This window comes from Mastomys coucha, unplaced genomic scaffold (assembly GCF_008632895.1).
Source record: "Mastomys coucha isolate ucsf_1 unplaced genomic scaffold, UCSF_Mcou_1 pScaffold20, whole genome shotgun sequence".
In the NCBI taxonomy this organism is placed as follows: Eukaryota; Metazoa; Chordata; class Mammalia; order Rodentia; family Muridae; genus Mastomys; species Mastomys coucha.
The window spans coordinates 101,101,730-101,129,488 of record NW_022196903.1 but is presented as its reverse complement, the minus strand read 5'-3'; the positions used below and the strand labels follow the sequence as shown (position 1 = coordinate 101,129,488).

At 38.6% G+C, this 27,759-nt stretch overlaps 1 long non-coding RNA gene across 1 annotated transcript; it reads left to right on the top strand.

Annotated features, from left to right (window-relative positions):
• The first annotated feature begins 5,510 nt into the window (after window positions 1-5,510).
• LOC116099359 lies at window positions 5,511-24,782 on the top strand. Its single transcript, XR_004122230.1, has 4 exons — window positions 5,511-5,563; window positions 5,869-5,985; window positions 24,468-24,571; window positions 24,672-24,782. It is a non-coding gene; the product is annotated as an uncharacterized LOC116099359 (long non-coding RNA).
• The last annotated feature ends 2,977 nt before the right edge of the window (window positions 24,783-27,759 follow it).

The window sequence follows — 27,759 nt, the reverse complement described above, 5'->3', positions numbered from 1 at the left end:
GGAGGGGAAGAGAGGGGAGGAGAGGCCAGCCACGAACACTTGCAGAGAAAGTGGGGAGGGGAATGGGAAGAAAAGGGACAGAGAGGGTAAGAGAGTGAATTAATTTTCTATTAGTAGTCTGGAAGGTCTACTTCTTGTGTCTTATTAGAACCACAAGCAAGGCAGTATTTAAGAACATTGTGCCCCAATTCATCTTTCTTTCCCCCTCTAAAGCTATGCCTGCACAGGGCTAAGCTTGGTTTAAAAGTTAGGAAGCTCTGCAGTTTTATTAAAAGCAGGATTATAGTTGGATAGAGATGTCGGGTGGAGACAATGAAGCAATCTGCAGCTTGTTTCTTAAAGATGATTGAATCTATCTGAGTGGAGGATGGAGCTGTATACCCATAGGAAATACAGAACAAGGGCAAAACCAAAGGTTTATTATGTGGGCTGCTGGTCTGTGTAGACACTTTTATTAAGTTCTGTATTTATTGATCAGCTAATTACCTGGCAAATTTGTTTTTCGTGAAATGTTTTTATTTTATTTTATTGTTTGTTTTATTTTCATAGATCCAGTCTGACTGGAGATGCTAGAGGAGTTAAAAACACAGGGCCAAGGACATCTTGAGAAAGAAATTTTTTTTTTTTTTTTTTGTGCATGACTTGTAGAAAGGTGGCATGTCATTAGGGCCTTGAAACATTAGGGTGAGTGTTCCAGTTGAAGAAATGGAAGAGAGAAATTCCAGGCAGCAGGATCAGAATGAAATGGTGAAAGGTCCAACAGCCTTAAGGACCAGTGGGGAATCCACTGTGTCTAAGACAGAGGTTGTGTACGTGTTAAGATGGCATTGCCTGGAAGATGAGCAATAGTCATAACTTGAAGGCCTCTGATGGTGGGAAAACAAACCTGTTTTATTATTATGAAGAAAAATTTAAATTCATTCAATAACTAGGAACTATAAATAAAAAATTAAAAACCTGAAAAATATCACTTAATTCCTGTCCTTAGAAGATATACATGTTTTTTGATTTTCTTTTATAATGACCTAACATTTGAGGATGGAATTGGGTCATATATAATTCTGTAAAATGTCTATATTTTATGTCAAACACAGTTGATACTATTGCTTTTAATGGCTAGAGACTCTTCTACTGTTATAAATTTGGTTTTGTTTTACTCACCCAATATTATTATTATTTTTATATAAAACCTCGTGGCTCATGCCTTTAATCCCAGCACTTGGGAGGCAGAGGCAGGTGGATTTCTAAGTTTGAGGCCAACCTGGTCTACAGAGTGAGTTCCAGGATGGCCAGGGCTATACAGGGAAACCCTGTCTCAAAAAAAAAAAAAAAAAACCTCAAGTAGATTTTTTTTTCTGTTCTTTTTAGTTCCACTTCCGTGACCTTATTTGCCTTTCAAGTTGTTGCAGCTTTAGACTTATGATTTGTACCCTCTAACTCACTGAGTATTGGACTGACCTGATAGAAATTTCTGGAATAGTCTGGAGAGAAGTAAATAGTTGTGTAATACTTATTTTCAGCATGATACCCTACAGTGAAGTGCCAGATAAGAAGTGATTAAAGTACAGACCAAAGAGTCTCCAAGTGAAAGGCATGGGTCACTGGTTTATTGCTTTTTATATAAAAGTGGGAATAAAATGGAAAGAAAGTCAGGGATAAAAGTATAAATGAATTTGACTTGCTGACCCTCGAGAAATTCGGGATTTGAGCACTGAATCTTAAACACCTTCAGAGAAGCCCTGAGTTAAAATTTAATGGATAAAATTGGGATATGGGAGAATAAAACCCCAGGCTTCCTCATACCTCTGTGCAGCAATAGATAGCTCATTTGAAAAGTTTCAAAGCATCTATGGGACAATTTTGCAGAAAATCAGCTGTGTGTTAGTGGCTAAAAATGACTTATTCTGAGAAAGGGAGAGAGGCGGATCTAGGAGAATGATAATACTGCTATAACATTTCTTAAACACATTTAAGAGATGCTATCCTTGATGCTGGAGAGGCAACAAGATGTGATAGAAGACACATTCAATTAGCAACCAGACATCTGGGTTGATCTTCCTCTCTTTGCATTCTGTGTAACCTTGTACACGGCACCTGGCCTGTTTGAATCTTAGGATTTTTATGTATGAAATGGAGATAGTGTTAATCCTGGCTTGATCCACCTTACACATGTGTGAGAATCAAATCTCATAATGGTATGATGGATTTAAGACTTTTGGAAAGCTCTATCTCTGGAGATGAGGGGACCGTAGAAATGAAAATCTTTCATTTACTTGAGTTCAACCAAATGACTGAGTTTCTTCTTCCCAGGATAAAACGTTTCAAACAACAGAATTGTCATTTATGGCTGTGCCAGCTCACATAGTAAATCCATAGCCATTTGTTTACAAATTACCTTTAGAATTGTTGTCATAGCTATGCTTTACTGTCAGCTTGACACGGTGTAGAATCACCATGGAAACATAACTCTGAATGTTGTCCTCAGGATGTTTCAAAAAAAGGTTAAATTAGGATGAAAGACATACTCCGCATGTGAGCAGCATTCTTCCTGCTGGTTGCCTAGACTGATTAGAAAAGATAAAGTGGCTAGGCGTAGTGGGACATACCTTTAATCCCAGCACTCAGAAGGTAGAGGCAAGTGGATTTTTGTGAGGACAAGGCCAACCTGGTCTACAAAGAGAGTTCTAGGACAGCCAGGACTATTACACAGAGAAACCCTGTCTCAAAAAGAAAACAAAACAAATCAAAAGCAAAACAAAAAAGTTAAAGTGAGTTGAACATCAAAATTCATCTTTCCTTGGTCCCCTTCTATCATGATGGACTGACTGTACCTTGCAACTATGACCCAGAATAGACCCTTCCTTCTTTAAGTTGCCTTTGTCAGGTATTCTTTTTTTTAACAGCAATGAGAAAATGATTAATAAGATAATAAGAATTGTTCTAACAAATGGGGGCATTGCATGACAAGCCTGACTGCATGGACCTTTGGAACTGGTTTATAGAGGAAATGAGGAAGCTTAGAGATGAATGTTACATAAGCTCTGGGATGCTATAATGGGTGCTTAATGGGCAATCCTGGTAGGCATTTGGAGAAGAATATTGGAAGAAATCAGAACAGTGGATTTCCAGCTCATGAAGCTTCATTGGTGGAATAAAGACATTATTGGGAACTAGTATAGAGGCCATCAGTGTTTTCCATGTCAAAAAAATCTGCTACATTCTGCCCAGGCTGGAGTGAGGCTGAATTTATAAATAATGGCCAAATTTCTTTGGCAAAGTGAATTTCAAGAAAGCATGGCATTCAGGCTGTGGTGTGGTTTCTCGTCATAGTTCTTGTCCAGGTTTACAGCAAGACAGTGCAGAAAACATAACAGAATAAATGTGAAAAATGTTCAGTTTGGTTGGTTAGATAAAGAGTGTGAGAAAGCTGTGGACAAGAGGGTGCATAAAAAACAGCAGTAGGTGTTAACAGTAGAGCTGGAGGGATGGCTCAGTGATTATGAGCAATTGCTGTTCTTGCAGAGGACCAGGGTTCACTTTCCAGTGGCTCATGACCCTCTATAATTCCAGTTCCATGGATCACTGCAGGCACTGTATGCATATAGTGTACACACATGCATGCAGACAAAAATACTCATACAGATAAAACAATAAAAACAAACCTTTAAAAGAAATGGAAGTATTGACATCATTAAAGAGAAACATTGTACTCTTTGCACTCTGTACTGAGATATTAGAAAAGAGCCCTGAAGGCAAAATCCTACCCACTGAAGATGCTTGTTTACAAAACTACAAATACATTTGAAAAGAAGAGCCTGAAATGATGAAGCCACTGAAAGGGCTCTCTATATGAAAAGCATTTTCTTAGAATCAACCCTAAAGTCACATAAAGGTATTTGTAGCTGTGGGCCAAGGAGGCCAGGCCACTTGTAGCTGATAGCAGAACTCAGCAGTATCGATGGATGGTACTGGTTTTGTGGGTATGAAAGAGGTAGGCTTGTGCCAAGCTTGCTGAGAGCTGCCGAGGTCAGGCAATGTGTGATACGGTAGGATTTCTTGAAGTGTTTGGGAGACTGCTGCATGATGGTGTGAAGGTAAAGCCTAGGAACCCTCACGATGTTGGAAGACTAGGGTATATCTGCTGAGGAAAGCTATAGGCATGGAGTAGAGCTTGCCTAAGATGTGTGCCGAGGGCAGCAGAACGGGAGGGTATCCATCGCTGCCTATGGCTCTTGGAACCCAGATAATTCCATCACAGGTACCAAATGCTGGATATGAATGTGTAGCTGCTGGATTTGGTGTCTTCCCTGCTGAGTTTTAGTCGTGCTCGGATCTGGTCTTTCCTTGCTATCCCCTCATTCCTCCCCTTCGGAATGACCAGGTTTATTTGATACCAATCTATAGTGGAAATATGTAACTTTTAAAAATTAAAGGCTGTCAGTTAAGAAATTGCATTGGGTTTCAGAAGTGATTTGATCTTGGACTTTTGAATAGAGTGGAGGTTGCTAAAGATTATGGGGAGTTTTGGAGATGAACTAAATACGTTTTATATTAGGAGATGAAAATGAGTCTTTAAAGATCAGGAGTAGACTGTTAACAATTTAAAGCAATGTAAGTGGATATCAAAATTACAAGGGATGGAGTTCTTACAGTTACATGTTTTGGTAAATGGAGATATCTGAAAGTGGCCATTGATATTCTTGCTTGGGAACTGAAGTTGTGTGTGTGTGCACAAGTACAAATTAGGTTCTAGGATTTCTTAACTATCTCCATGTTGTGTAATTTTAAGGAAGAATCTGGATGCCTTTCCACCTGCTGCAATTCAGTTTAGTCTCTCCTCACCCAGCAAGACTCCAGACCAGCTGGTAACTTCCTGAAGTGTTTCCATTTACAGGCACTCGTGAGCCTTTATTTTGATCAGTTGGTATATTTATAATAAAGTGTAAGTGTTTGTTATGATTCTAATATGAAGTACTCCTCAAAGTAGATGTATTGAAAGCTTGGTCCTCACTCAGCTGACTAAGCAATTACTATAAATAATTGGGCCACGAGGGTTCTGTCATATCAGTGGGTTAGCCACTTGATGGATTCATAATAATTCGATGGCATTATGGGGACAGAGTAGAAGGTAAGGATAGGTCTAGTGGAAGAAGTGTGTATATGCAGGTGTGTTCTAAATAGGTGTATACAACCTCTTCTTTCCCTCTTTTTCTCTTTCTCTCTGTGTATGTGTCTGTGTCTCTGTCTTTCTTTTTTCTGTCTTTTTATGTATTTGCCTCTCTGTGTCTCTCTGCCTTTTTATCTCTCTGTATATCTTTCTCTTTCTGTCTCTCTGCCTCCCTCTGTCTCTGTATCTCTCTCTGTCTGACTCTGCCCCTCTCTCTCTCTCACTTCTTTTGTTCTCTCTCTCCTAGTCTCCTATGCCTTTCCCCCTTTCATTCTCTTTCCCAGATGTTAGAAGTTAAGTATCCGATTCCTTGGCCAACTGTTGTCATAATTTTCCATCTTATTATAGGCCCACAGTGATGGTAAAAGTGGTCCATGGATTGAAGGTTCTGAAATGGTAACCCCCAAATAAATCTCTTTTCTCTGTAAGTTGTCTCTTAGGTATTTGTCATGCTGATGAAAGGTCAGACTAATTCAGTGTTATAAAGTGCAAATAATTATTTACATTAACCAGTGCCTGCCAATGGCTTGGTCAGTGAGGAATATACGTTAAAGTCTGAAATCATATGACCACTTAAGTACTTCCTTTGATAACTCAGATTTTTAAAAGCACTTTCTTAACTGTGGGAAATTACACTTAGAACTCTAGAGGTAGTTTCATTTTATGGTGTGTGGACTGATTTGCTTTCTTTTGTTCCTGAGGACCTGTACTGTAGATGGCATGGTGATGTGATAGACAGAATACAAAAGCCTTGATTCTGCTATTGAGAGCTTGGCATGGTACCTTATACCTTGAAAGACTTAATGTCCTTCCCCAAGGTGAGTCATTTCTCCTTATTCATTGTCAATATCTGTCCTAGATAAAAAGCTTCAAGGTATAAGAAGGAACACTTGATCTTGAATTTAGGTATTTAGTTTCACAGTTTAAGTGTGGGATGTGTCCCAGACCCCACCCAAGCAATCAAATTTATCCAATTTCTAGGAATCAAAAGATGATGTTTGATTTAGGGAACATACATTTGGTGGTTTGGTATACTCGCTTCCATGGAAGGTCTAACCTTTAGTATTTGGAGCTACCTATATAGACTACTTTACAAACCACCCTATTTTGGGACTGGAGCAATTGTTCAGTGACTAAGAGCACATACTGCTGCTCTTCCAGAGGACCTGCAGTTGGCTGATGGGGTAATTTGGTGAAAGGGATGATAAAAACCCTAGGCTCACTAGACAGAGCTGGTTGCCAGCATGGCTCACTGCTCCTGATCCTTCACAGACCTTCCTTGTCTCACCATGCCCCCAAGTTTTGCTGCTTCTTACCCAAGGTTAGAATATTCCAGACTAGCTAAAGTGGCTTCATGAAGAGATTTAACTTGTGGTGGGTCCCAGTAATCTTTAAATTGGTTACTTGAAGTATTTGTGAAGCACAGTCAATTTTAAGTAAAGTCATAAAGAAAAAAAAATGCGAAATGAAAAGAAGTGCTGAAAGATGTTAATGTCAAACAGTACACCACCTTCTAGAAATGTTTCTTTGTACAATTTCTTCATACCTTTGTAGTAACCATTAGCAGTTCTGCCTACTTGTGACATATGATTGTATACTTTATTAGAGAAGGTCAGGATCCTTGGCAATGCACAGGAACAATAGATAGCCACAATGATTATCCTACCCAGCAGCCCCTTGTGTCTGCAGAGAACTAAGCTCTTTGTCCTGTAGCTGGTCTTCCACCCACCGGCCATGATTTGTGTCACCGGCATCTGAGTTCCATTTGTGACTTTCCTTAGCAGATTGCTCTTGGCTTGCTTGAAGTGCATTCTGATTTATTTTACTTGCTAGAATTATTGACAGAGTTTAATGCAAGTTTGAACTGGAGTTAATTGTAGCATAGATCTATTTGTCTTAAATTATAAATAAAAATAATACAAGAAGCAATAATCTCAACACTTCCTTAAAACAGTAAGTGTTTCCTGCCCATACATTCCCTGCCATATACCTGTGTGTATGCCTGTCTTCAGCAGTTGATATCCTTCTGTTTGTACTACTTTGTGACTGAAATTAATCTTTAAAGCACTATGCACAGCCAAAGTTTCTTGTAGGAACATTTTGATGAGTGAATAATAGCATAAGTCCATGAATTTCAAAGATTTTTGTTGATGTCTACACTAAGAATTCACATTATAATGTGTGTGCATATTTAAGGAATGAGTATTTCTTGAGCTAACTCTTGCTCTCACAAGGTATAATGCTTCTCTCTAAATCGTAAAATAGTGTTTTTTTTAGACTTTCATTAATATCCATTTCATTAAAAATGGGCTTTGACTAAGGGAAGTGTTTTCCTGTGAACTACAGTATGTATTTTAGTCTGTGTTGTGCTAGGTACTGAACCCATTACCTCCTATATGGTAGGCAAATGTTCTACCATTAGGCTACATCTATACCCATGATCTATGATCTAAAAAGCACTATTCTAGCTTTTGCTACAGTACAGTTCATTGCTCCCCTTCTGCCAAACACTTGGGTTGTTCCAGAAGTTGTTTTCTCTTTCTGGAATCCACTTTCTGATATCCCCTTCTTATATGCTTTTTTTTTTTTTTTAATCATCACAGAACATGTACTTTAATGCCTTATATATTTATAGTTTGTTTTGTTGAGTTAATTAAAAATAGAGTTATTGAATCCAAGATTAAAAAGTATAATCTTTAACATTTGTACTTAGAGTTATTTCCCCTGTGGAAATATTCCCCTGTGGGAGTTTGGTTGGCAACACATCGAATGACAGGCAATTTGGACAGGTAGGGAGGAGACACATGGAGTGCACTGCACAAGGAAGCCTTTGTTCACCAATAACCACTAAACACTTACCTAAGAATTGGGAATGATAGAATTATGGTTAAAGGAACAGTCAGTCTCAGTTCAGTCTCAGCTTTGACATGTCTAAATTTCCCCTCAGTAGTTAGCTCTGTGAACGTCAAGAGATAGTTGCCTCTCTTGGTTGCTGTAAGGAGTTAATCAAATAACAGGCCTCTGCAAATGGTAGTTCTTATTACATTATTACTGCCTCTGTTACTGGGGCTAATTCTGTGCACAGCTTTCTCAAGGAAAAGTCTCCTCATTTATTTGAGGGATTGGTGAGACTATCTGATACATTCTAGATGCTAGACAATCCATCCCTTCTAGTTAGACAGAGAGTGACTAATCTCAGACACCAGAGGCAGTAGTGTCTGCTGCTTGTCCCTGCAGCCCTTTGTTTATCTCACTGGGCTCCTGATTAAGAGCCAACAGAAGGATGAAGTTGAACAAACAGCAGAACAGAAAACAAGTGAAAGCCGTAAAGCCCTCTGGGTAACACTGACCTATCTGAATGGGTTTGTGATATGTGATTTTTTTTTCTTCTTTCCCAATATTTTGCTTTGTCCTAAAAATCTTTATGTCCTGGAATATGTAGTTTCTTCACCTGATGATGCAGCTTTATTGTTAGAACTCTAGTAAATGTAGCTCATGTCGACTCAGGGTGATTTAAAAATTCTTCAACTGCCTGGAGTGATTGAGTTTCAATTGTAAGTTTGATATCGATAGGTAATTGAAGAATAGATCCCCCTCCCCCTTTTGACTCACATCATGGAAGTCTGGTTGGGATGAAAAATTAATTTCAAGATTTCACTTGGCCCCAATGGCCCCATTTTTCCACGTGTCTAATAGTTTGTGATAAAAACAAAGAGAAAAGTCACTACAAGTAAGTTTCTATTTTTCCCATCTTATGGATTCTATTTACTGTTTTTGAGTGACTTCACTTTGCTTATGCCAGTTAAAATATTTTTATGGAGATACACTTAAAGCAACAAAAAATTCCTACTCATTGTATCATTCTGACATAATGGCACAATAAAAGAGATTCCCCTGAAGAGTGGGTGCCTAGCATAGGGCCTAATGAGGAGGTATCTATCTTTCATTCTTTAGCTGAAAGAAAAAAGAAGAAAAGAAATATTGCTATGAAGAGAAGTTCGTTTTATCTTTACTTCTTTCATAATCTTTACTCTTTGTTGGTAGAACATAGGTAATGTTAGAATTCCTTTTACATGCCCCATAGCATAGTGCCTTAAAGTAATGATTTAACTTTTGTTCCTTTGGCATACAGAAATGCTAGAGAATTCTGGTAGTGACAGTTACTCAAAAGCGATCCCTGAACTATTGTCTATGGCAATAAAAAGTCAGTAGACAGAGAAACAAATAATGACATGGAACATTCATGTGGCTCATTATTTGATATACCAACATGCATGTAGTGCTACAAAAAATAGTTTTGAGTAAAATAAAATCTTAAGTTACAGATTTTGTAATTTATTTTTGATTGACTATAACACATGCAAGTTTATAGTTGTACTATTAAAATAATAATTTTCTTGATTTAAGATGTACACAATGTAAAAATCCTTCTTAAATATGTATTTTAAACTCAGATTTATTTGGGAAAAGAGGCTAGTAATAGACAGTTGAAGTGTGGATGCTTCACGTTTATTAATTTATGTTTTAGAAAAAAGGGAACTGTTGTTCCCAAGCAGACACTCAAAGGAAAACTGAAATAGTCGTGGTACCTGTGGTCTTCAGTGAGCTCTCCACTACTGTCAGCACCATCTTTCCCAGTTTATAAAGGCTTACAAACCTAGGAATGAATCTTTAAATTCTTTCTTCCTTTTAATTTTTCATCCTTCTTTTTTTTTTCATTTTTTTTTTTTTGATACAGAGTCTTGATAGACAACCCAGGCTTGCCTCACAGTCACAAACCCCTTGACTCAGGAGGGATGTGATCATACATACCACATGTGGTATGTCAACATAACATACCACAACCAGCTTGGCTATTCTGGTTTCTTCCAGCCTTTTATGTAGGTGTGTTCTTTCTTACAAAATGATACCTCAGATTTGGACTTTTTCTTATTACTATTCTAAACATAAGTTCACTTCCTGTACCATTAAGGCTTCCTACAAGGAAAAGATGACAGATAGAAACTGAAATTGAGGGTGTTTAATAAAGACATTTCTTTCAAGAAAAAAAAAATACACAGTATATTATTGTGAACTATAACACCAAGCAGTTGACCTTGAGAATTCATTACTCATAACTCAGAGAAGTTTTGTGCTTTCTGACCAGCACCTCCCAGTTCTTCTTTCTCTTTCCTCTCCTAGCCTCTGATGCCCAGCATTGTACCCTGTGATCCACTGAGTTTGGAAATTTACATTCTCATGTCAGCTCACTGCCCTTCTCATGTCTTTCCCTCTGCCCCCTCTTCTGCTTCTTCCCCACTCACTTCCTTCCTTTTATTAATTAATCCATGTTGACTTATTGAAGGATGACCACATCCTGCGCTGATAGGACAGGGTGTACAAGGATGAAAGATGATAGACTTTGCTCTTGGAGAATGTAAGTTATTTTTGGGCAGACAAGGCATACCAATAAATGAACCAGTGCCATAATTATGACACATGGAGTTAGGTACGCCATGCAGAACATAGTAAATGCTGTTGGAAAACTATCCCTGTATTTTTCTGCATGTTTGGACCTTGGCAAGATGAGCTTTTAATGTCAGGAACATTCTTAGTAAAGAGAGCTTTGGTAAATGACTAGGAAGGTAGGTAATATGTTTTATTCCTTCCTGACCCCTGGGGAGTGAGCTATAGGAATGAGGTGGGCTAAATTTTGCCATTATTGCTATGAGGTCTGAAGGATCTGCAAAGCAGTGAGATTAGTCTAGAGCAGTGGTCCTCAACTTTCCTAATTCTGTGACCCTTTAAAACAGTTTCTCATGTTATTGTGATCCCCCAATCATAAAATTATTTTGCTGCTACATTGTCTTAGTCAGGGTTTTTATTCTTGCACAACATCATGACCAAGAAGCAAGTTGGGGAGGAAAGGGTTTATTTGGCTTACTTCCACATTGCTGTTATCACAAGGGAAGTCAGGACTGGAACTCAAGCAGGTCAGGAAGCAGGAGCTGATGCAGAAGCCATGGAGGGATGTTCTTTACTGGCTTGCTTCTCCTGGCTTGCTCAGCCTGCTCTCTTATAGAGCCCAAGACCTCCAGCCCAGGGATGGCACCACCCACAAGGGGCCCTACCCCCTTGATCACTAATTGAGAAAATGCCCCACAGCTGGACCTCATGGAGGCACTTCCCCAACTGAAGCTCCCTTCTGTGATAACTCCAGCCTGTGTCAAGTTGACACACAAAACTAGCCAGTACATACATCATAACCGTAATTTTGCTACTGTTATGAATTTTAATGTAAATATCTGATATGCAGGATATCTGATATGGGACTCCCAAGGGGGCCCCTATCCACAGGTTGAGAACTGATGGTCTAGAGATTTTTATGGTTTCGGTGTTTCTTGAAGGTCTCCTTGGTACTGACATATCATGACTTTCCAGATAAATGTCGTCCAGCATCCAACGATCTATAATGTTCCTGGATGTTTCTCATAAGTTCCTGGTCTTTCAGAATCATGTTGAGAATGACAACTTAGTGCCAGTATATAAACTTAATAATATTGAGGAGCATAGACCATAATCATTATGTGCAAACCAGAGATGAAATAAAACCTTCAGTAAATTTCATATTTTACACTTTTCTCTGAAAAAAATTATCTATATCTGTGGATTCAAAGGGATAAGAGAGATTCTATAGTTGTGACTGAGTGATAATGACATAATAATTATGGCTAGAAAATAATGAACCAGGTCGCTATTTTCAAATGAAAACATAGCAGAGAAACAAACATCGACTCGAGATTAACACCCAAAAGCTCTCCTGAGTAGCAGTAGCAGCATACAATACACAATGTAAGATAAATGTGCAGTCATACGTGGGAGACAGCAAAGGCACTCCATGATGCTGCTCATTTCTTATTGCAGTTAATAGGAATAGCCGATGTGTTGGCCACTCTGCAGTGCTTTTCAGGCAAAATTGTGCTTAACTATTTATTGAGACAATACAATCATGGGTGGAGGAATTGGGAGAATCAAAAGATGTAAGCAAATATTTGGAGAAGTTTGGATCTAAGTAAAATAAAAGTAGGAGGAAATGGCAGATAAAATTATTTGGTCACTTTCATTTTTCTTGCATGCACTCATTGGCACAGTGCTATCCTTGTGACTCAATGAATACCTAAGAGAGTCAGGAAAGGATTTTGTCTCAGCATGTTGGCTCCTGGAATAGATCATTTTTATCTGACTGACTGTATCATTCTTTAAGTCAGAAAGATATGCCTGGGAGAAATCTTACCAAGTGACATAAAGAAGATGGTAGAAGAATGCTTTGTTGAATTGGAGGAGTTAGAGAAAGGCATCTTTTCTCTTATTTTAATGTCATACAGTGAATGAGATAGCATTGTCACCTCTGTACTCTTAGTAAATATAAACAGTAACAAAAACATTTTCAAAGCATCAGAAGCTAAACAGAAACTAATATTTGGGCACCTCACCTTCAAATGCTATAGTTGTATAATGTTATTATAAAACGTAAAGATGAATTTATACTCAGAGAAGTAAAGGGACACCTATAACTTATATATATCATATCTATTTACTATATTATATATGTGTATTATATATGTCTTATATATAATATATCAAATATTACACACACACACACACATATATATATATATATATATACACATATATATACACACACACACATAAGAGAAGTAGTGGAGACAGGTACAGTTAAGGAGGTGGTATACAGCCTTTAAGGACATGATGTTGAAGAGGAGCAGATGCCATTCAAATCACAGTTATCCAGTGATAGTGTAAAAGGACTCTTTCTTTAGGCCATCTCTTGAGCTGTAGAAAATATAGGTCTGATTTTGCTTTGTCAAGGACAGCAGTGGCTGAAACCTTCATTTCACCAGTGGGCTAAAAACATCCTCTTTCTCACGGTTGACCACATTTGCTGTGAAGTCAGTGTTACAAACCTGCTAATGAGTCTCAAATGTGAGTAGTATATTGGCATGTTTAAGATAAATTTCAGTTGTCAGAGATTCCTTTGTGGTTTCTTCCCAGATATGCAAATGGAGGTAAGTTAACATGGCTTTCTTTTTCTTTCTAGAAATTCTAATCTTTAACATATTTCTCTTTTTTGGTTTGAAAGCACAAAGAATGAATTATCTACCACATGCCTCTTGGCAGATGGAAAAAATCTTCAAAATCACACTGTAAAATCCTATACCAATATATAGCTAGCATGGTCATGCAATTTCCAGGGATAAAGAGTGCTGGAATAAAATGAGCTATTTATCACAAAAAAACCCACCTCCCTGTATATTTAGATACCCAGATAGCTTTCCAAGGAGACAGTTTTCTTTTGCTTTTGAGATCCATCAATCATTGCTATACAAAGGGCATTTCTGGTTCAGATAGAAGAATACAAGAGGAATATTTTAGAGAATTCTCCTTTGTGAAACAAAATGGAAGACTGAGAGGAAAACCTTAGACAGAAACAATTATTTTTCAGGCTCTGCCAGATTTTAATATGTGATATATGCTTGTATATATCTGTGGCATAAATACGTGTATGTGGGCCAGTTCAACCTTGATAAAAGACATCAGCTGACTTAGTCAGTGAATGTGGATATGCTTACTATACATAATTGTGATGCTTTTCAGAGAACAAAGTTGACTAATGGCTTGATAAAATGCAATATCTTAGTATTTTCAATGGGAGATATTGCAGGGGAGCATGAGTTTCTGTGGGATGCTCGATGTGTACTTTTCAGTCTACTCCATCATTAAAAGTAAAAGTGATGTGAGGTTATTTTAGACAGAGGAAGTTTTGCAGGTTGTACTCTGAGGTACAAGTAAGTATACATCAAGAGTGTTTAGACAGTGGCTTTATTTTGAAAGGCAAGAGGTTAGAAGGGCCTGAAAAATCATAACCATTGTTTCTAACAGCAGGCAGATGTTGATCAGATTAAGCAAGATCAGCAGGCTGCACTTGAGTCAACCTCTAAGCTTGCTGCGAGTGTATCTACCTTTGTGCATGCCACATCAGCCTTTGGCCCTGGGTTGTTGTCAATCTGGTTGATAGCTGGAGCTCAAGTCTTGGGTAGGAGAACAGTTGGAGATAGAAGAGGGTGAGATGTGGGGTACTGAGAGGTTTGGGGAGCCATAAGATAAATGTGACACATTTTTCTAGAGAGTCAATTTTACTAGAGTGACAATTGCCTTTCTTGATTAAAGTAACCAACACATATATTGTGAAGACAAGATTTGCATAAGCCTTAAGGGAATAATAAATTGCTGGCTTGTAGTAGGTAGATTCCAGTTACCTTCCTCACTTCCCCCAGCAAACGGGTGAAGCTCTGTTCTACTTTCATGAGCTTGTGCTAGACATTTAGTTTTTCCTTCAGTGCTAGGGATTGGATCAAAGACCTAATGACTACATTGTATATTCTAAGTAATTAGACAAACTCCTTCATGAACCTGGAAGGGATGTACTCCTAGTGTTGGGCAAGTGGAGCCCTAGTACTTGGTGGTCAGCCAATAGCCTACTTTGTAAGTTTCAAGGCAGCAAGAGATTCTGCTTAAAAAGAGAAGTGGATAGCTCCAGGTAACAGACATTTAAAGTTGTTGCTTAACCTTCATACATATGCCTACACATATGACATATACATGTGTATACCTGCACACACATGTATACTTTCATACACATACTCACACATATAGACCCAGAGGGTGATGTCAGGGTGATAGAGTTAGCAACTTGGTTAGTATGGGGAAGAAAGTACAGAACCTGTTTTTCAGTTGGAGAAAGACTGGTAACAGATCAGGGTGCTGAGCTGCAATCCTTCCTGCATTTACTGTATCTTCTCAGTCATGATGGATAATTAAGGGATGTGCTGCCTTCTTCTGTATTTGGTTATTACTGCTTTGATTATCTCATAAGGTCACCAAGACTATCAGTGTAATGAATTAAATGAGGCAACCTAAAAGGTGGTCATCAAATATCATGAACGAAAGACACCCTGTTCCTATAAATTCTGAGTGTGTGCTTTGTCTAGTTAACTCCGTCCATACTCTGCTCAGTGTGACTCCTGATGCAGTTAAATGTCTCACATTTATAGTTCCTAGTGGTTATATAGTTTCTATCTTTAAAGACAGGATGGGGGGAGTTTAATCACTAAGATGTATCTTTATGGCTATGTTGAGACTTAGAATGATGCAAAGAATATCTTTCTGTCTTTCCCTTATTCTGTAGATGCCAGGACTGTCTACCACTAGCTCTAAGTAAGGAATAGTAGAGTGACATAAATATGTGTTTGATTTTTATAGGCCCGGAGGTCACTGGGACCAGCTTTGTATTCATTATTTGCTAACATCGTTTTTCTTCAATGCACTATGGATCTGTGAGGGCCTTTTTTTTCCTGCAGGCAGTCAGAAGTATGAATTTATTTTATATTGATCTGCTTATAGTAGCTGGTGTAAAGGAATCTTTTAGCAGACATGCTGCTGGTCACATCTCGTTTTCCCTTTTTCAAAAAAATCGTAGTGCTTTGAGGTGGTGAGAAAGCATCAGTGTTTGTCCTTGAATGGTTCTGAACAAGTCATTTGATATTTTCTGGCTTTGCTCTTAAATCTTGTGTGGTACGGTTTATGAAAAAAAAAAAAGAGAGACATTAGGGATTCTATCATCAATCTCATTCTTCAGAGCTTTCAAAGGAAATTCTGAAAGGCAGCGGATTTTCTGAAGCCATAAGGTTTCTAACATTTACATTCATAGAGATGGGTTGAGCAATAACCTGTTCAACAAGAAATCTGAACATCATTTTTTCTGTTTCTAATAGTATCTCATGGTCAGACATGTTCAATCTATTCTAGAGTTTGAAATGAAAAGTTTGGATAACCTACATCTTTATAACATCTAAAACCATTAGTTGTGTGTGTGTGTGTTTAAATTCTGTGATTATTTCTTTGAAGATACCAGAAACCATTTTGAAATTGCATATATTACATAGTATTAACTGTTGCTGTAGTTTACAATCCTAATAAACCTATAGAAAAGAAACACAATTCAGATATTTTAATTATAAGCCATAACCTAGATTGAGCAGATTTAACTTATTCCCCAGTCATAAGGCCTCTTGTTACTTGCTGTTTCTCCTGCCCACATGGTTCTGGTCCATGGCAGCTTCCTCCACCTCTGTCCTCTTCCTCTCTCCCCTTCTCTACCTGAAATCCCCTCTTGAGCCTCCAGTCCCACCTTTCCCCTTTACTGCCAAATCACAGGCTCTAGCTTTTGATTGACCAGTTAAAATGGGGAAAAGATTCACATGGCATCATCACTTGAATGCATGATGGTCTACTCCTCAGGAGCAACTACCTTTTGAGGAACCAGAATTAACATTAGAATACAAGCAGTATTAAACCTATCCACTACAACTAATATTTCTATTTACTTACTTACTTACTTACTTACTTACTTACTTAATTAATTAATTACTTAATTACTTACTTACTTTTTGAGCTTTCTAACATCTTGAAAAATGAGGACAGGTTCAAAGAGTCTGTAAAGCAAAATTATATGGTATTGTGTTTATATTTAGAACAGGATGAATGAACAGTGGTATTGAGAACATAGATTCATAAAGCTATGAATTCGTCCTATTAGAAGGGTGATGACTTAGCACTCTCCTTGTGTCATAGGCAGCCCAAGATGTTCTCAGACACTTGCCAGTTAGGTCAGTACTTCATTCAGCATGTCCTATTTTGTAACATCATTACGAGTCAGCCACAAGACCCTATGTTTCTTGATACACTCTGGAGAAATGCTAGTTCCATGAGTATGTCCTCACAGTAGGATTTGGTGATTGGGATGATTGACTTTGATGGTCAAGTTAATATGATTAGAGTCACCATGGAAATAAGCGTCTGGGTATGTCTGTGATGGAGTTTCAAGATTAGGTTCACTGAGGTGGAAAGAGACACACTGACTAACTATGGACCTCACCACTCCACAGGCTGGGGTCCTGACTGAGAAGGAAAAAGCAATATGAGCATACTTTCATTTCTCTGATTTTTTGAGTATGGGTAGAACAGGACAACCTATTCAAGCTCTGCTACCATTTTCCCCACCATTGTGTCCCATGTGCTGTAACTGGGAGCCACAATAACTCCTTAAGCTGCTTTATCAGGTGTGTTGTCAGAGCACCAAGGAAAGTAACTAGTACAGTGGTTAAGTGCATGTCCTTGTTTGGACTCAGCTTAGATCTGGGTTTCTCTTTGAAGCTACTTCTCTATTCACCCTGAGCCCACTGGTGCCTGGAAGTAAAGAGATAACATTAGGACCAAGAAGAGCAGTTGCCATATATCTGGCTATAGATAGTGTGTTATTAGAAGACTCTTGACAATAACTGGGAGTGCAGGCTGACTCCCATTACCATGATAAATGCACTCTCCACTGTCTAAACTGAGACACTTCAGGGTGACAAGAGGGGAGCTATTGATTTTTAAAAGATTTCTTTTTTATTATCTTTATATATGTATGTTACTGTGTGAACATATGGCATTTGTGTATGTGACAATTGTGACATATCTCTTAGTGCTGGAGGTACAGGGGAAGTTGAGATGCCTGTTATGGGTTTTGGGAAATGAACCTGAATCTTCTGCAAGAGCAGCAAGTGATCTTGCTTGGGTAAAATGAGATATGTGACTGCCCTACCTTCACTGACCTTACTGATCTTGAAAGCCTGATTTATACACTAACTTTTCAATAATGACTTTTCTATTGTTACCAATTGAAAGTGATTTTTCTATAATGTTCCTTGGTTTTTAATTTTATTTTTCAGTACTGGAGATTGAGTCCAGGGCCTTGTACATGCTAAGCAAGCCCTCTACCACTAAGCCACATTCATAGATACCTCATCTTCTCTCAGATTTTTTTGCCCATACAAGCTGTGTTTGTTCTGTTTAAACAACTTATTTCTTTTAGTATTTATATATTCTTGAAGTCATGGAACTCATCTCCCTCGGAAAACAGAGAAGGAAACAGGGCACTGATTGTTATTATTTCCCATACAGTAGAGCTCAGATGGAAAGCTCCTGGTAATTTCTGGATGGAGAGGGCCATCTGTGAGACTGTGTAAAAGGCCAAATGTAAATGCTTTGGCACTTTCCAGTGTTCCAGAATAGAACCTGGTTGTTGGTGAGGTGGCTTTTTGTTTACCAGTGGCTTTCAAAGGAGTCAATAGTAGAGGGCTGTACACCTGGACAAACAACCCAGCAGTCCTGAGAGAGCAGTAAATAATTGATCGTTGTTAGTTGGCCTACACAATACACAGAGTCAAGTAGCTGCGGCTGCCAAGGAGCAGGGGAGGTGTTTCTGACCTGTCTCTTTACTCTGTGTTGTCTAGGCCCCTGGGGGATAAAGAATCAATAATGGGATGAGAAAGTGACTAAGTGTACTGTAGCTTTCATTTTGGAGAGAGCAAGTCAGGAATTAGTTTGTTAGCTCTTGAAGATGTGTTCTTATTTAAAAAGTACAAGTTCAAATATGCTGATGAAGTGAGAATGTGTAAAAGATGACATGGCTTTGAAATGGGCTTTGAAATTGATGTCTTCTTGTATTTAAGATGACTCAAAACACAGGCCTCCTAAGTAAACACTATTGTCATTGAGTGTGTTGCAGATAGTTCTGCCAAAATGTCAATCCTGGAAGGATTATTACCATTACTACTACTACTACTATTTATTATTATTATTATTATTATTATTATTATTATCATTATTATCATTATTGTTATTGTTATGATATTCTATGACATGCTGGTTAATTTCAATAAAAATTTGGTTTTGTTCAAATGACAATGGTGTTTACCCTATTTGTAGTTGTCCTAAAGGTTGTAGCAAGTAGATACATTCTCTATCAATACCATAATACCTGCTGATAGTTAATTAATTCAGTTTGGACATAAAAAGAAGGCTTGCCCATCACAGAAGCTGTCCCAAATGCAGAACACTTCAGTGAATTTTTTTAAAGATTTATTTATTTATTTATTTCATTCACATCAGTACACTGTAGCATCTTCAGACACACCATAAGAGGGCATCAGATCCCACTACAGATGATTGTGAGCCACCATGTAGTTGCTGGGAATTGAACTCAAGACCTGGAATAGCCGTTAGTGCTCCCAACCACTGAGCCATCTCTCCAGCCCCATGAAGTTTTTTGTCTTCTTACTCATTTATATGCATACATCATTTATTTTACCAACCCACAATCTAATTATTCTGATGCATAAATTTCTTTTATATCTTGTTTTGTGAATTTCACATCATGTTCCCCAATCCCACACATCTCCCCATCCCTTCACATCTGCCCTTTGCACTTGCCATCTCTCCCTGAAGAAGAAAATTTAAAAAAACAAAACAAAACAAAACATCTCTCCATGGGTTCTGTAGTATGTCACACAATATACCCTTTTGACCACACTACTTGACTTGCACGTGTTTATTGCAATGAGACACTGGTCTGATCTGAGGCCTCTGGCTACTGCTACACTATCAATAATGGATCTTCATAGGAACTCCTCTCTGACATTCTATTGTCCTGTGCCATGGAGATTCTATAGCTTTGGATGTGCAGGACTGGCACCTTCATGTACACCAACAGTTCACAAATTGGGTAGATGTTGGTCTGGGCCAATTCAAAGCCCTGGATCTGGACCTGGATGTTAGCTGAATTGATCAGCCCACCAGCTTTCCCACATCCACACCAGTGGGGTGAGCTCTCTAGCACTGTCCCAGCTAGCTCACTGAATGCTACAGCCAGCAAGGAGCAGGGCCAGCCTTCTACTGTCATGACACCGAGGCTTACTCTTCTGAGAAGGGGCGAGGTGTGTGTGTGGGGGCATTTCTCCTTCACCCATTCACTGCAAGGCAGATCAGTGGTAAGTCTAACACTTCAGAGCTCCTGCCCTCAGAGTTGTCTTATCTATGTCCTCACCACCAGGGCCAGCTTTACTCTGTTACCCAGGCATGGTGTAACCAGTGAGAGGCAGGGCCATCTCTACACTACACGGTTCTTGGACATCAACATGGTCCCAGGAGGCAGCTAGACTAGGGATATCTACATGGCCTTTGGTGGTAATATGAGCCATGGACTTGGACACAACCCCCTGCTGCTTATGTGGCCATGAATCCAGGCATGGCCCTTAGTGGCAGCATGGGACAGGACTTTAACATGGCCTCAGGTGGCAGGGCAGACTACTCACATCAGGCTATTTTCTTTCCACCCTTGTGTCTCCAGTTCCATCTTTCCTCATAATGCTCAAACTATCCTGATTCTCTTTCTCTCCCATATCTTCTACCATATACTTGTACACGGTGTGTGTGTGTGTGTATTTTTGAGATGGTATAACTGATTTCCTATTTGTGGAGTTCTTATCATGTTCAAAGAACTTAGTGCATTTTATGAGGGTCAAAAAGAGAGGATAAGTATAGAGAAGATGTTATATAGGCAGAATTACAGATTATGCATTAGTTTCTTCATTAAATATTCATGATATAGCTACTGTGGGTAGGTTAGGGCTGGGGATGTAGGGCAAACAATATTACATATTGTAGCTAGAGCCATGGAACTCATGGTTTATGGATTTGAGACAGTCTCATATGAAAGGAATATACACATAAATGTATAATGACAAATTAGATAGTATCTTGAAAGGACGGTGTTATCCTCAGACTGCAGCAGTGGTGAGGGGAAGACCTGACAGCTGAAATTGAAAGACCATAGTGTGAAATGTGAGTTCCTTACCAAAGACAGTTACAAGCCATCATACAATCAAGTGGCTGAAAAATAGAATTCTGTTGTGAAGGTCAGAAAAGGTTGTCAGTAAGTAGTAACTGAGTTTGGGGCTTTTAGAATCTCTGGTCTGTCAATTAATGATTTGTTTGTCATTCTTCCTTTGTTGAGTTTTCATTCAGAGATTCAGTTGACGACTCATGAACCTTGGAATTCCAGGAATATGCACAGTTATATAATAGAAGGAAATTGTGGGACAAATAAACAACAACGTGAGGTCATATTGCAGAGAGTGGAAAAATTTCCCAATAATTATTTATCATAAGGAAACAATCAATTTTAGGGAAAATTACTTTACCAAAGGGAACAGAGTTAAATTTCCTCCTATGAGAATTCCATGTCCTACCTCTTAAATTCCTAGCTCCTATGTGCTTTTCTACTTTAAACAAAAACAAGAATTTCTAAAGGAACAAAGGAGATCATACATAATCCATAGGTCTTGTTTCTTAGGACCAGTGCCCACAATGTAAATCATGACCATATAATGAAAGAATATATGTGTGTCTTCTGTCACAGGTGCCTGTTTGAGAGTCACAGGTGCATTCATCTCCTTATCCCCATTAATCTACCACTCATTTGGGTAACTTTTGACCTTTGACAGGTTTGTTTGTTTATGTATTTATGTATGTATGTATATATATATATATGGGTCTCTCACTCTGTGTGTATATTTATTTGTTTATGTGTGTTTCTCTTCCCATACTTTTTCATGCCTAAGAGCGCTTAAGGCAGACATATATTCCCATGCATCAGGAATACATACCATCCATCGGATGGGGAAGGTCTGTCTTCTACTTCTTAGAATCATATGGGCACATGCATTTTTTCCAAGTCAAGCTTTCTATCATTAATTTCCCCTTAGAAACCTATTCAGGCTGTTAAAAAAAAAATTATCAGTAATTGCTAGTAACAGCTGATTTGTCTGGGATTATCACTGAAGTATAAAATGCAATTTAGAACCTCATTATGATTATTATTCCATTTTGTTCACTAAATATGGTGACCTTCTAATTTCAAAGTTTAAGGTGTTTATTAGATAGATGTTAAAATGGCACTGGTATAATTGTGGTTGTCTACTTTTAGTTTTCCTTCCGGTTGCTTATATAAAGATTTGTCTTCTGGAATTAAGAGGTGCATTGGGGAACCAACTGTCATGTCTATACCCTTCCCTGAAGTCCAGACTTTGAAGAAACCTGAAGAACAAAAGGATATCATTCTTCCCACGATTTTACTTTGAGGGAAAAGTGCTTTTTTTTGGGTTATTTGTTTATTTGATTCAGGGTCTTACTATGTATGTAGCCCTGCTTGGCCTGGAACTCTCTAGGTAAACTAGTTTAGGCTTACATGTATCTGCCTGCCTTCCAAGTGCTGGGATTAAAGACATGGGATAATGCACCTAGATAAAAATATGGAATTCTCATGAAATATTTTATTCACGTAATGAGTTATTGTAATGTTCTAATATTTTTAATGAACTAATATATTTTATTTTTCCTCAATTTTAATTATTATCTTTTTTGTGTGTATGTGCAGGTATATGTATGTGAGTACAGGTATCTAAGTTAGTGTGACACACAGTTATGAGCTGCCTGATGTGGATGCTTAGAATTGAGCTTCGGTCCTTTGAGGAGCTGCCTGTTGCCTTAGCCACTGGGTCATCTCTCCAATTCACAATTTTAAGTTTTAATAATATAAATACAGACAGATAGAACACTTAAGATGTTTTAGAGAACCTCAGTTATTTTTACATGTTCTAAACCCCAAAAGATTGAGAACTTCTGGTCAGAGATCAAGTGTTTGGAATCTAGATCAGACTCCCTGATCCAGCCTATGACTGAACACTGGAGACAAAGCAAGATGTATGCCATCCAGTGTCGGCCACTTCACCATGAGATGGCTGAGCATCTTCTGCTGTGACTGGAAAAAGGGCTGAAATGGAACAGTGTGGGGCCTATTGAGTGCTCAGTGAATGCTGTGCATTAAGGTTTGCCCAGCCCCACATATGTGAGATCATAAAGTTGAGGTGATCAAAGTGCCTTCCTTGAGGTTACTTGGAACATCTGTGACTGAAGCTGTCTGCTGATTCACACTACCTTTTTGGGATCTACTTTCCAGCAATTATCAATCATCACAGCCAAATTTGCTCCTAACAATGGACTAGTCCTGTGGTAATTGAAAAAAAACGGCAGAGATTTTTCCATTAGATGTTTCTGGAAGTTTTAAAAATGATCACGTGATTCTAGTCCATGTAGATTGTATCACACACATAGTTATCTAACCCTTTTCAGTGTGATTATTTTCAGCTTTGCAAAAGAAGTAGAGAAGCGGATTTTTGTCTCCATTTAGTAGATAAGGAATTCTGGGACTCAGAGTAAGTTAAATGTTTTGCTTAACATTTCACAGTGGACCAGGCATTAGACACCAGACCTTGTCACTCCCTCGTGCTACATCATACAGCTGTTCATCATTGTAAATTCTATCTAATCTAACCTCTTCATTTTACAGAGGAAAATGAGATACAGAGAAGAGAAGTGATTTTTCAAGGGCACAAGTGGGGTGGGGGAGGGAAAACTGAGTGTGGTTGGTTTTCAGGTTCTCTGGTTTTTTTGTCTCAAGTTTCAGTCTATTCTCACTTAGTGATATTTCTGTTTTTTATTGTTTCCTTTTCTTTTTTCTTTCTTTCTGACTCTGAGTTGGATAAACACTGTAGGGTTGTTGTTTTAGTGTTTAAATATCACAGAGTGGGTAATGTGTATTTTGTCTCATCAGCTAGGCTGCTTAATGGCCCTTGTTCCTCTGTCCTCTGTGTGGATCTTCTTGGAGGCAATTGGCATGACTTGCACCAGGGGACACACTGATCGCTTTTTAGGGATGAGCTTTACTTCACACATTGGCAGATTTCAATTTGAAACGCTTTAATATTAGACTGGGTGGCTTTGTTTGTTTTGGGAAAGGCGGGAGGAGAGTAGTGACTGGCTATTAATCTCTTTGTCTCATTTTTGTAGAGGCATATATAGCTTGGTATCTAAAAGATGATGTTTCTGTCCTTTCTTAGGTTTTGTATGAAAACAGCTATGTTTCTCATATTTGTAATTCTTTGATTAAAAAAACAAAAGAACAAAGTAGAATAAGGGGCCCCTAGTCTCCTTAGCATTGGCACTGCCATGTGACATGGGTGCTGTCTTGAGTCTTCGGAGTGGGAGGGACGAGGAACATAGAATGGAGGGTTGTCTAGGCTTACTTGACACTCTTAAAGCTTCATGACTGCATATGACAAAAAAACTCAAAAGTACTCTTATGGGCTCTCAAGATAATAACTTCATTCCTCTTTAGTAGTTGTAAATTGGTGGGGTTTTTTCATTTAGCATCTGAAAATTCTAAGTGTGTAACAGACCACTCTGATGGCATTTTCTCACTTCAACTCTATTGTTTAGATTTCTGTTCTTCCCTCAGGAGAATTAAAAGCCTGAGCTCCTCATATCCACAACCCTTTGAGGCTGCCATCTTGGATATACTTCTGAGAACACTCACGCAGCAGCTCCAAAGAAGGCAATTAGGTAATTATTTGCAACTGTGCATGTGGTTCCCATGCTTGAAGGTCTTTAAAACATATATTCTTCATAAAATTGTATTTCAAATAATTGTTTTGAATCCCAGGAACCATGTCTCAATTCCAGGACTTGATGGGGCCTGACTACCTCAGTGGTTGTCATACTCCTCATCCATCTCTGAATCTGTGATACAGGAGCCGATGTTTTCTTTACTACTATGCAGAGAGCAGGTAGGCTTTGTGCATTTCTTGAATGATTGACTCAAAACAGGAAACATGAAAGTTTTATTTCATTAGCTGGTAATCACTTCAAGATTCAGGATGTGGTTTGAAACTTGACTAGTTATGCTGAATACTACAGACTTCTGAAGAATAGCTGCAGTTCTTTCATTAATAAATAAGATTGCCACATGCCTGTGCATTATGTGTGTGCAGTGCCTCCTGAGGCCAGAACAGAGTAGCATATCTCCTGGGGCTGGGGTAACAGATGGTTGTGCTGGGAATTGTACCTGGGTGCTTTAGAGGAGCAGACAGCGCTCTTAATGCTGTGCCATCTTTCCAGTCATACATTATAGTTTCCTAGACTCTGAACCATAGCTATATACTTTTTCAAAGCACAAAACAAAACAAACAAAACAACAACAACCCCCCAAACACAAACAAAACAAAGCAAAAAAATCCCCCAAAGAAACAAACAAACAACCCCCCCCCGAAAACCCCAAAACACTGAAAAAATTACTCACTTCTGTCTAAAGTAACTTTATAATATAGTAGGGTGAATTGATTATGCTTCCAATATATAGAGTAATGTTGATTAAGCTTGGGAGCAGTTCCACATGCATGCCATGTGTCAAAGCCAGCGAACTAAACATAGGTATCCATTTCTCAATTCTGTGTTCTGTTTGCTTCATCTCTCTGCCTCATCCTGGAAAATTGTCCTTCTTTCCAGTCCGGTAATTATGGTGCACACTCTTTAGAGAACTCAGCCAAGAAGAGTTCTGTAAGTCAGTTCTCCCTAGCAAAGTTAAATTACTTCCATTACTAGGCAGTATTACTGTGGCTTTGATTTCTGAGGCAAGGGACACTCAGGCCAACCCAAGTCCTGAGTTACTACTTACTGGCTGACATTTGCTCTTAGGCAAATTATGTTCCTTGAAAGATTTCCTTCAGTGCAGCCTTCTGCATAGTCCAGCTGTGGTGTTTGATGGTTTGAAAAGACCCATAGCTTTTATGCCTCTTGCAAGTTCCTAGACTTTTGACAACAGAATAAAGGCTTTTCAGTGGGCAGTGTGGACTCTTCACGCTTGCACTGCGGGTACTTTGCTGAATGTGTCATTCACCCTAGCATGTCTCATTACTCTTGTACCAAGGTGATGCCGCCATGTTTGCATCTAATTCATATGTGTATGTTTTGTTTTTCCCAGATGATGATAAAGTCATTGAGGATAAAAATAATGTCTCAACATCTTTGCAGTATTGTTATGATCTAAGCAATGGAGGCCACAAAGTCACATCATGCAACAAATCTCATGTGGGAGGTTTATTGGGGATGGGGTGTACAGAGGCTGTCTCTGGGTGAGGGTAGAGGAATAAAAGAAAGTGGGGGGTAGAAGCACTGGCTTTTTATATAGTGCATGTGCATAGGAAGGATATGCCACATGTGGGGACAGTAGGAATGTGTCACATCTTGGAAGCTAATGATGAAGTATCCTGATGTTACTAGGTCCCAAGGGCAGGTGATGGAGATGCCTCATTGCTAACAAGTATGTTTATCAAGGTGTTAAATATTTAATAAGTTTTCAAAGAATACTTTTGAAAATAAAAGGAGAAAGAGGTAAACATTTTGTTGTTAAGACCTAAATTTGAATGGACTGTGTTCTTCTGGGAACAGAATGTAGATGGAATCTAGTGATGACAAAGGACTGGAAGAATCTAGAAGAGTAGGTGTAGATGGTTCTTTGTTTCTCCTGAGTGTGTCACAGTCGTGCTGGAATGCAGTCTAGGGTGTTCTGGTGAAGAGCAGAGGTCTGCTAATGTATCCTCACAATGTAGATGGACCTCCTCACTGTGGGCTTTGAGTGAAGGCAGTCAGGATTCAAGGCTTGATTGCTGAACCATCCCTGTTCTCAGATTCCAGTGATTTTTTTTAATACAGTGTGTCTTGGCTAAAGGACAGGATATTAACTCAAATGTCATGTTTTAAAAGTAGACAGGTTGTCTGTAAAGTGCCAATTGTGTAATGGCCAACAAAGTTGGAATTATGGTATTAATAACAGTCAGCTTGTGATCCCTTAATCAAAAGTGAGGGCTGAGAATAAAGCTGTGCTCCAACAGATGGCTCAGGATTTCTGGCCTTTCAGTCTGAGCACGTTTATCCATGGGGTGCACTTTGATGCAGCAGAAAGGCCTGCTGCTGTCTCTAATATCCTAGACCCAGGAGACCTGTAGGTATTTTCAAAATAAACTACTTATCACTGGCCTGGGAGGAAGGTTTTTTTTTTTTTTTTTTTTTTTTTTTTTTTTTATCTGTACATAGTGTCTTGGTCCAGTCATTTATCTGCTGGCCACTTATTGCATCACCAAGAATGTGAACAGACAGAGTTCATCACCTAAAATAAAAATAAATGGACTAATTTATCCTGTTTCAGGTGTTCAAGGGATGCAGCATTTCTTCCTCCCTCCCCTCCCTCCAGTCTTCCCTCCCTCCCTCCCTCCTCTCCTCCCTCCCTCACTCCTTCCCTCCCTCCCTTTCTCCCTTCCTCACTTCTTCCCTCCCTTGTTTCCTCCCTCCCTCCCTTTTTCCCTCCCTCCCTCCATCCTTGCCTTTCTCCCTTCTTCCTTTTTTTCTTCACTTAATGAAATCATGCCCACCATCTTTCTAACTTTCTAAGCAGGATATAATCTCTACTTCTTTCAGTTTTTTCTTCTGTTCATCAATGATTCATAAACAAAATATTGCACAAGTAAAATATGAGCAATTTAGTTTACTATATAATATCAGTAATTTTAAAAGTTAACAAAAACATTATACTAATTTCCATTTCACATTGGCTTAGTTCTCAGAACTTTGGCTGTCATTGGAGTAAATCTGTAGAAAAAAATGTTAAGTTAGTCTACTAATTTTTATTATGAAAAATATACCTTTTTTTTTTTTTCTGAGACATGGAGCAGTGGTTAAAAGCACTTGCTGTTCTT